General features: G+C 41.4%; 1 non-coding gene across 1 annotated transcript; it reads left to right on the top strand.

The window, feature by feature from the left end:
• The first annotated feature begins 10,698 nt into the window (after positions 1 to 10,698).
• On the top strand, positions 10,699 to 10,805 carry LOC141699043 (small nucleolar RNA R71). The gene has a single exon (XR_012565533.1). It is a non-coding gene; the product is annotated as a small nucleolar RNA R71 (small nucleolar RNA).
• The last annotated feature ends 715 nt before the right edge of the window (positions 10,806 to 11,520 follow it).

Here is an 11,520-nt window from a genome sequence, read left to right as displayed (position 1 = left end):
ACTAACCCTACACTTCAACCAACTACATCTGAGACCAAGGTTGACCCAAAGTTACCTAAGTCAAAAGATGCAGGAGGAATGAAGTCTAGGAAAAAGACTAACAAGGTTGGACCCAAGGAAACTTGGGTACCAAAATCAACTTGATTGATTTTGTTGTATGCAGGGAAAAAAAAGGAATCTATGGTACTTGGATAGTGGCTGTTCAAGACACATGACGGGAGATTTCACCCTGCTCACAGAGTTTAAGGAGAGATCTATCCCTAGCATAACATTTGGAGATGTCAGCAAAGGATTCACTATGGGATATGGCTTGATTTCAAAAGAAAATGTCATCATTGATGAAGTTGCATTGGTTGATGGTCTCAAACACAACTTATTGAGCATCAGTCAACTATGTGACAGAGGGAATATTGTTTCCTTCAATTCTGAAGCTTGTATTGTCACAAGTAAGAAGGACAATAATGTGGTTTTAACTGGAGTTAGAAAAGGGAATGTGTATTTAGCTGACTTAAACTCTACAGATGCAGAATCTATTACTTGTCTTTTCAGCAAAGCAAGTCCAGTTGAAAGTTGGTTATGGCACAAGAAGCTGTCCCACTTAAATTTCAAGATAATGAATGATCTAGTCAAAAAGGACTTAGTTAGAGGAATGCCTCTAGTAGAATTCACAAGGGATGGACTGTGTGATGCTTGTCAGAAAGGAAAGCAAAAGAAAGTATCATTCACTAAGAAGCTTGAATCTGCAATTGATAAACCATTACAACTGCTACACATGGATCTTTTTGGGCCAGTCAATGTATTGTCAATTTCAAGGAAAAGATATTGTCTAGTGATTGTAGATGATTTCTCAAAGTTTTCATGGGTTTATTTTCTTGGATCAAAGGATGAAGCTAGTGAAATCATTATCAATCATATCAAGCAAGTCAATAATCATCCTGATTTCAAAGTAAGGAATATTAGGAGTGACAATGGAACTGAGTTCAAGAAATCAACCATGAAGTTGTTCTGTGAAGAAAATGGGATCATGCATGAGTTCTCAGCTCCAAGTACTCCACAACAAAATGGTGTGGTGGAAAGGAAGAACTGATCACTAATTGAAGCTGCAAGGACAATGCTTGAAGAGTCAAAACTCCCAACTTACTTTTGGGCTGAGACTGTTAACTGTGCATGTTACACTCAGAATATTTCTCTAATCAATCAGGCAAAAGGCATGATTCCCTATCAATTATTCAAGAGAAGAAAACTAACTTTAAACTTTCTGCATGTCTTTGGGTGCAAATGCTACATCTTAAGGAATCAATCTGATCACAAAGGGAAGTTTGATGCAAAGGCTGATGAAGGAATATTTGTTGGTTATTCTGCTGGAAAATCATATAGGGTCTACAATCTAAGAACCAACATTGTCATGGAATCTGTTCATGTTGTGTTTGATGATAAAAAGATTGATGGACTAACAGATGAGGGACATCATGAAGGACTCAAATTTGACAATATTGAGATATATTGTAATGATAGTGAAGATGAGAATGATGAACAAGGCATCTCAAAAAGAATTCAAAATCTGTCTTTGGATATTGCACAGAATGCTGCATCCGTTGAAAGTCATAATTCATCTTCCGTTGAAAGAACCAATGCAGCATCCGTTGAAAGGCAAAGTGCATCATCCGTTGAAGTTCATAATGAAGCATCCGTTGATCACAGTCTGTCAACAGATAATTGTTAGGGCGAAAACACGCGCTAATATTCACGCAAGTATACGCGTTCGCAAGTAATATAGAATACTTTCTAGTTCGTTCCCACAGAGACTCAGACTGAATTATTGTCTAATTTAACTCACTCACCAATGTATGATTACTTCTCAATGTTAAGATAATAACACTTAAAATTGTTGATTAAATATTAACTACAATTAACTACTTAATTAACCACTTAACTAACACTTGAATTTATTAATAATAAAACATTCATGAGATCACAACTTCATTATTACTTCCTTCTATAGCCATTGTTATCACCTTTAGAATGTGACAGTGATGATATTAATCGAATAACACGAAACTGATAAAAGACAACTTTTATTGTACTAATACCATTCTACCAAGCATCCACAATTAAGATAGAAGTTGAATAGTCATCAATTATGTTGAGTTCCTATATGTCTACAGAAATTGACAACACAACGATTTAAGCACAAGTTATTCCTTTTGATTACATAGGGAAAATAAAACTGTTAGAGTTACCCACTAATCATGCACAACGTACATGAACCTAAGCTAGCATGGCAAGTTCTAAATCTCAAGATCCACCGTCACTTCACAAGAGATTAACACCCTATCTTATATGTTCGTGACGCACATAAGACGAATACGCACAACCAATACTAGATATCATACAATCATCACACACTAAAGTATTAAACAATTACTAAAGAATTCTATAATAAATCCATTGCAACCCCATGATCACGATTAGCCCATAATAGCACTTATCGTCACCATGGGTTCATATGAAATCATGACACACAAACACAAGAAAATAATAACTAAACTAATTATATTAAAACAGAGTACGTCATAAGAGTAAATAAGTTAAAGCAAGAAAACTAGCATCCAACGTTACAACGAAACAAGAATCACAAGAATATATGCTTCCTCTTCGTTGCGGTGTGCTAAATCGATCTTCTTCCTTATCTCCTTCACTCCTTGCGTAAAAACACAATCTTCTTCAATCCACACTTGTGAAAACGTCTCAAATCTACTTATATAATAGTCCCATAAAACTCAGATTACATAGAAGTGGAAACCAAACAGAAGTAGAAGTCCTAAAATAATTTGTCTTTTTTCCCGACCCTGCGCGGCCGCTCAGCATAGCTGAGCGGGCGCTCAGCTTGCTGCGCAGCCGCTCAGCAATGTTGAGCGGGCGCTCAGACCTCTACTAGAAAAAAATCTGATTTTGCTCCGTTTCTTCGCCGTAATCTGCCCGTTTCTTTCCTCTCGCAATGGTGAACACATGCCAAGGCTTATTCTTGATGATTCCTCCCCCGAAATGCAACTAAAACCCTGAAATGCATAAACACTAGAAAAACGCATCAAATACATAAAATACTTGATTTCAAGACACCAATTTAAGCCATTTTAAGACGTTCTAAGTGGTATAAAATGCCACTTATCACACCCCAAACTTAAATCGATGCTTATCCTCAAGCGTCATAGACTCAAAAACAATTAAAAACATGCATGAATGCAATCTATATGAAAATGCAGCGATCCCCCTTACTACAATTAACCAACCAAATTGCCACATCTCAACGAATGCAGTTAGACAACTAAAGATCAATAAACTCATGCAAACGGACATACAACCAGAAACGTGGTGTGTGCAAATGCTTAACAGATATGCTTCAGAACTAGACCAATTACTATGACTAGACTATCCTCAAGGCAATCCTACGATTATACAAAGAATAAAAATTCTAGGCACAAAGTGATATACAACACTACAAGAACTCTAGAGCTTATTACGGAATCGTGCTTTTTATTTACAACTCAAATGCTTATTTGACCGTGCAATGAGTGAGGTCCTCAAAAGACTTATACAATGGTATCCATGTAACGAGCGTTAGGTTAGCGGATCCCAGACTCTAAAAGCCTTAGGTCACTAGGCACAAAGTCCCCTAAGAACTTAATAACTCGAATACCAAAGAGCCCACTCTTGATCAATTATGCATAATTTTTTTTTAATAACTTCTGAGCAAGTGCGTTTCGCTCCATCTTGCTCAACCCTAGACTACTCGCACCATATGCGAGCCGGCTACTAGCCATTTGACGCCTAGCCACAACTAGCAATAACTTCCATATTTTTTTCTCCAATTTTTTTTTCTTTTTCATGCCTTTATCACTAAGAACCTATAATCGAATTCTAAGCATAATAAGTAGATTGACCTTGAAAAAAACCAAATCATAACAACAATCTAGCCCTTACGCATTCTCTAAGACTTAGTGGACTTACAATTGTTTCTAGCATGCATATCAACCTACACGACTTAATATCACTTTAATGCTATCACTACACTCGCATCAATATCACAATTCAGTCGATAAATCATTGCAAAAGGGATCATGGTAAATGTATGAGCTACATGACATTCATAAAAAACAAAAACTATATGGCATAAATTATGCAACTATATGAACTAAACTATCATGAATATGCAACTATATGACACACACACAATATTTCTTAACTACCACCCCCAAACTAAAAATCTTCACTGTCCTCAGTGAAAGTAGTAGAAAGGAACACAGGGTATACCTACTCGGAGTCATCATCATCATCACCCTCAGTGGGTGGAGTATCAGGCGGCGGGTATGCAGAGTCCTCACCAAAAACTGGCCACTGGATATCAGCTCCAAGGCCCCGAAAAGCAGTCCTTAACGTAAGGGTGAGCTCCTGAGCAAACCTGCTCTGCGTCTCATACATGGCATCCATCCACCATGAAAGCCTCCTATACTGGGCATCAACCATCCCAGCACCCTCCTGAGCTCTCGAAGAACCAGCCTCATCACTCCCTGGCCTAGCCATAGTAGCACCTCGTGCTGGACGCCCTCCTGGAAGACGATAACCCAGCCCATGCTCCTCAGGCTCACCACCGGTCCACTCCTGCATCCCATTTAGAGTGCCAGAATCAATCGGAGCTGCTGGCAACTGCAACTGCTCATGAGCCGGCCAGTTCACTCCCAATGCTCGGCATAGCTTCGTAACCGTAGATGCATAAGGGATGTTCATATGCTTCGCTCCCCTCAAAAACTTCAGAATTCCTTGGTAGATAAACTCACCAAGGTCCATATAGTATTCCTCATTCAGAATTCCCCACAACAACTGTGCTCTCTCAACTGTGACCTCGTGTGCATGCGAAAAAGGCAAAATATTAGCACAAATAAATGCATTCCATGCACGGGCATACCTGTTCATGGCGATCGCCGGAAAGTGACGATACTCAATAGTGCCGGTCCTGCAGGTCCAAACTGTGCCCGGTCGACAGAGAGTCGCACAAATCAAATCCAAGTCAAAATCCTCAGCAGTCTTTTCATTCCAGTTCTCCTCCTCGGGTTTCCTCTCTCGCTGTCCAATCACAAGGCGAATCGCCGCAGGATGATAATCAACCGTCAGCCCACGGACCACAGAAAACCCATTCTTTTCGGCCTTCGTGTTCGCGTAGAACTCGCGAACAACGCTCATCGGTACCGCTTCGGGTGACTCACAAAAAGCTATCCACCCCTTCTCTGCAATCATGGGCAGCAACTCACCATCCCTCCCCGATGGTAAAAACCCCCTCTCCTTCAGAATCGGCTTCCCCAACAGCCTAGTGTACTCCTCCTCTGCGGCTCTGTCAGTTCACCGAGGCTTTGCAGCAGTACCCCTCGATGAATCAGCAGTAGGAACTGTGCTGCTGCTGTCAATAGTGCGTGCTCTCTTGGGTGCCATTGATTCGTGAATAAAAGTGTGTAAGAACTGCTTTTTTTTATGTTTGTGAGAGGGTTTAAGTGTAGGAAGTTTTGTGGGAGATATGTAGGATAGGTGTATGTATATATAGGGTGTGGATTAGATTAGGGTTTGGGAATTAAGGGGTAAAATGATGGGGTAATGGGAACAAATCGTGGGTTTATGGGCTAAAACTGTTTTTGTATTTTTTTTTTCTGAACTGTAAAAAAATTCTGCTACTCGACCCCTGAGCGGTCGCTCAGCAAAACTGAGCGGGCGCTCAGCTTGCTGCGCGGTCGCTCAGCAAAGCTGAGCGGGCGCTCAGGGGGTCACTGGAATTTTTTTTTTCAGCCCCTGTTTTCTGATTTTTTTGTGTTTTTGGATAGGTTATTAACTTCTAAGGGTTCCTGTAACAACAATTCATGGGTTGCCTCCCACGCAGCGCTTCTTTTTCGTCATTAGCTTGACGTTTCGTACCCTTCTCAAGTAGTCAACAAAATGGCACTAACCACTTCTCGGTTTGCCATGTCCCCATAGTAGTGCTTCAACCGCTGACCGTTAACCTTGAATGCTTGGTCCGGATCATTCTCAAAAATTTCCACCGCTCCATGTGGAAACACAGTTTTGACAATAAAAGGTCCAGACCACCTTGATTTCAACTTCCCAGGAAAAAGTCGGAGCCGAGAGTTGAATAAAAGAACTTGTTGCCCTGGCACAAATAACTTAGGATGTAGCTTCCTATCATGCCACCTCTTCACCTTTTCCTTATACATTTTGTTATTCTCGTACGCTTGAAGTCGAAATTCATCAAGTTCATTAAGCTGAAGCATTCTTTTCTTACCAGCTGCATCTAAATCCAGGTTCAACTTCTTCAATGCCCAGTAGGCCTTATGCTCAAGCTCCGCAGGTAGATGACATCCCTTACCGTACACCAACTGAAACAGTGACATCCCAAGTGGAGTTTTGTATGCTGTTCTGTAAGCCCAAACAGCTTCATCGAGCTTTAAAGATCAATCCTTCCTTGACGGACAAACAACCTTCTCTAAAATGCGCTTTATCTCTCTGTTAGACACTTCCGCTTGACCATTTGTTTGTGGATGATAGGCAGTAGCTACTCGATGATTCTCATTATAACGCTACATCATAGAAGTGAACTTACGGTTGCAAAAATGCGATCCTTCATCACTTATGATTACCCGAGGTGTTCCAAACCTTGTGAAAATTTGCTTATGAAGAAAATTTAGCACTGCCTTTGCATCATTTGTCGGTAAAGCTTTAACTTCGACCCATTTTGAGATATAATCGACTGCCAGCAAGATGTACTGATTATTGCAAGATGAGATAAAAGGCCCCATAAAATCGATTCCCCACACATCAAAGACCTCGACTTCAAGCATCACATTTAATGGCATCTCATCCTTCCTTGACAAATTTCCCACTCTTTGGCAACGATCACACCTTAAAACAAACTGATGAGCATCCTTGAACAAAGTAGGCCAGAAAAAACCTGCTTGCAGAATATGAGCTGCCATCTTCTCACCACCATAGTGTCCACCATAAACCGTGGAATGGCAGTCTCGTAATATCCCCTCCGTCTCACAGAACGGGATATATCTCCTGATGATCTGGTCAGCTCCCTGTCTAAACAAATATGGTTCATCTCACATATACCACTTCACCTCATGCAGAAGCTTCTTCTTTTGAGCGGATGTCAAATTAGAAGGCATTATATTGCTGACGAGATAGTTTACAATATCTGCAAACCATGGTTCTTCCTCCTGAATTACAAACAACTGCTCATCCGGAAAAGATTCATTGATTAACGTCCAATCCTGTGAAGTAGAATCGGGATTCTCCAATCTAGAGAGATGGTCAGCTACTTGATTCTCAGTGCCTTTTCTATCTTTGATCTCTAACTCAAATTCCTGAAATAAAAGCACCCAACGACTGAGTCTCGGCTTCGAATCCTTCTTGGAAACTAGATAGTGAATAACTGCATGATCAGTGAATACTGTTACTTTCGTACCAAGCAGATAAGATCGAAATTTTTCAAAACCAAAGACTATAGCCAAAAGCTCCTTCTTAGTAGTGGTGTAGTTCAATTGGGCACCATTTAAAGTCTTACTCGCATAGTAGACCACATGGAAGAGGTTTTTCTTGCGTTATCCCAGAACTGCACCTACCGCATAATCACTCGCATCACACATCATCTCAAACGGTTCTGTCCAATCTGGTGCTGTAATAACTGGTGCAGTGATCAAACTCTTCTTGAGAGTCTCGAATGCTGCCAAACATTCATCATCAAATTTGAAAGGCACATCTTTCTCAAGCAAATTGCACAACGGCTTAGATATCTTTGAAAAGTCCTTGATGAATCGCCGATAAAAACCCGTATGACCAAGAAAACTACGGATTCCTTTCACAGAATTAGGTGGGGGAAGATTTTCAATGACTCCCACCTTGGCCTTGTGCACCTCCAGACCCTTGCTAGAGACCTTATGCCCAAGGATAATGCCTTCACGCACCATAAAATGACATTTCTCCCAATTGAGCACCAAATTAGTTTCCACGCATCTTTTGAGTACGGCGCGCAGATTATTCAAACATTCATCATATGAGTGTCCAAAGACGGAGAAGTCATCCATGAATACTTCGACGTTATTTCCAATCATGTCAGAGAATATAGCCATCATATATCTCTGAAAAGTGGCCGGGGCGCCACATAACCCAAACGAAACTCTGCAAAAAGCAAACGTGCCAAATGGACAAGTGAAGGTAGTCTTTTCCTGATCCTCTGGTGCAATACAAATCTGATTATACCCGGAATAACCATCCAGAAGACAAAAATACTCATGACCCGCCAATCTGTCAAGCATCTGATCAATAAATGGAAGAGGGAAGTGATCCTTCCTTGTGGCTTTGTTCAATTTTCTATAATCCATGCATACTCTCCATCCTGTAACTGTTCGAGTAGGGATGAGCTCATTCTTTTCATTTGCGACCACAATGATACCTCTTTTCTTAGGTACACATTGTACGGGGCTCACCCATGAGCTGTCAGAAATAGGATAAATGATGTTTACATCCAGCCATTTCAGAATTTCTTTCTTCACCACTTCCTTCATGATAGGATTCAGTCTTCGCTGTTGTTCCACAGTTGGCTTACTACCTTCCTCTAGCAGAATTTTATGCATACAATATGAAGGACTTATCCACTTGATATCTGCTATGGTCCATCCTATAGCCGATTTGAATTCTCTCAAAATCCTTAAGAGCTTGTCTTCCTCACTACCTGAAAGGTCAGATGAAATAATAACAGGTAACGTAGATGAATCACCTAAAAAAGCATACCTCAAGTGTTCAGGTAATGGCTTGAGCTCCAAGGTAGGTGCTTCCTCTAGTGACGGTTTGAGCTTCCCTTCAGCGTTCTTAAGGTCAGAAGTACCAAGAGATTCAAATGGTATGTCCAGCTTTCGCTTCCAGGGAGAAGCGTTCAGATATTGTAATTGCTCGTTGCCATCTTCATCATCGCTGTCAAAATCCCCCACTAAGGCCTTTTCCAATGCATCAGACATTAGCATGCGATCGAGTTCCGAAGTAACCGCAGAATCAATCACATCCAATTTTAAGCACTCCTCATCTTCTGTAGGGAATTTCATTGCCTTGAATACGTTGAAGGTCACATCCTGATCTTGGACCCGCATAGTAAGTTCACATTTTTGCACATCTATCAAGGTACGACCAGTAGCCAAGAAAGGCCTTCCCAAGATTATGGGAATCTTCTTATCTTCCTCAAAATCCAGAATAACAAAATCTGCTGGAAAGAAAAGCTTATCCACCTTGACGAGCACATCCTCAACTATGCCCCTTGGATAAGTAATGGAACGGTCAGCCAATTGTAGTGACATGTATGTGGGTTTTGGATCAGGCAGATCCAGCTTTTTAAAGATCGACAACGGCATCAGATTAATGCTTGCTCCCAAATTACAAAGGCACTTGTCAAAAGTCAGATTGCCAATGGTGCAAGGAATGGTGAAGCTTCCTGGATCTTTCAGTTTTGGTGGTAACTTTTGCTGTAGAACAGCGCTGCATTCTTCCGTGAGAGCAACGGTTTCAAGGTCATCCAGTTTCACCTTCCTTGAAAGAATAGTCTTCATAAACTTCGCATAACTAGGCATTTGTTCCAGAGCCTCAACGAAAGGTATATTGATGTAAAGTTTCTTGAACACCTCCAGAAACTTCCCGAACTGTCTATCCAGCTTTTGTTGCTGCAATCTCTTAGGAAAAGGTGGTGGAGGATAGAGCTGTTTCTCCACTGTATTAGCCTCAGGCAGAGTGTGTTCAACAGTAGTCTTCCTTGGTTCCGCCGCTTTCTCCTTTTGCTTAGATTCTTCATCTCTAATTTCAGCTTCTACTTCTTTTGCCTTTTCAGCATCAGCCACTTTTCCAGACCTTAAGGTAATAGCCTTGACTTGCTCTTTAGCTTCCTTCCTGCCTGGTACTTCCGTATCACTGGCAAGAGTGCCAGGTTGATGATTGAGCACTGCATTGGCTAATTGACCGATTTGATTTTCCAAGGTCTTGATAGAAACCGCCTGACTCTTGCACAACATCTTAAGTTCCTCAAAATTAGCACTAGTAGGTGCAGCTGTACTTCCCTGTTGAGGATATGATTGCCTTGTAGCATACTGTTGTGGTTGCTGGAATCCAGGTGGGTTAAACTGTTTACTCACTCCTTGCTGATATGGTGGCTGAATAGCATTCTCATTATTCCCCCAGCTGAAATTTGGATGATTTCTGTTGTTAGGATGATAGGTCATCGGCACAGGCTGCTGTTGTCGCTGATAATTATTCACGTATTGAACAGATTCGTTCACAAGAGAACACTGATCCGTAGCATGAGAACCTGTACAAAGCTCACAAACCATAGCTATTTGATTAACTCCATATGTAGCCAGAGAATCAACCTTCATTGATAGCGCTTGGAGTTGGGCTGCAATAGCGGTGGCTGCATCAACTTCCAGAATACCTGCTACCTTGCCTGGCGTCATCCTCTGAGTTGGGTTTTGATGCTCATTTGCAGCCATCGTCTCTATAAGATTATACGCCTCAGTATAGCTTTTAGCACATAAGGCGCCTCCAGCTGCTGCATCGAGCATGGGCCGAGATTGGGCCCCCAAACCATTATAGAAACCAGTGATCACCATCCAATCCGGCATTCCATGATGTGGACATTTTCTCAACATTTCCTTGTAGCGTTCCCAGGCCTCGCATATAGATTCTGTAGGTTGCTGCGCAAACTGAGTAAGAGCACTCCTCATAGCAGCAGTCTTTGCCATCGGATAAAACTTCACCAGAAACTTTTGCGCAAGATCTTGCCACGTAGTGATGGACCCAGCTGGTTCAGAATGTAACCAGTCTTTAGCCTTGTCCCTCAGTGAGAATGGGAAAAGCCTCAACTTGATAGCCTCATCAGTCACGCCATTATACTTAAAAGTGCTGTAGATCTCGACAAAATTCCTTATGTGCATGTTGGGGTCTTCAGTTGCCGCTCCTCCAAAAGAAACAGAATTCTGCACCATCTGAATAGTGCCCGGCTTGATTTCAAAGGTGTTAGCTTGAATAGCCGGATGAAGGATGCTTGACTGAATGTCATCAATTTTAGGCCGAGAAAAATCCATAAGAGCTGGATCAGCTTGAACAATACGATCTCCCATGTTTACAGGTTCTTTCTGCTCAGTTCCTGAATCCGAATCCTCAAAATCTAACTTCTCCGGAATATCAAGAACTTCGTCTGTCTCCTCAGCTGTATCTAAAGTCCTCTTGCGAGCACGAGAACGAGTTTGCATAAACGCTTGCTAAAGTACCTGAAACACAATCGGAAAAAATAAGTAACTACTACGTCCTAATCACTGAGTCCTAATGACCAATGATGGTAAGTACATAAACTAAACAAATACGCCGAGTCCCCAGCAGCGGCGCCAAAAACTTGTTAGGGCAAAAACACGCGCTAATATTCACGCAAGTATACGCGTTCGC

This window comes from Apium graveolens, chromosome 11 (assembly GCF_009905375.1).
Source record: "Apium graveolens cultivar Ventura chromosome 11, ASM990537v1, whole genome shotgun sequence".
In the NCBI taxonomy this organism is placed as follows: Eukaryota; Viridiplantae; Streptophyta; class Magnoliopsida; order Apiales; family Apiaceae; genus Apium; species Apium graveolens.
This window is presented reverse-complemented; position numbering and strand designations above follow the sequence as displayed.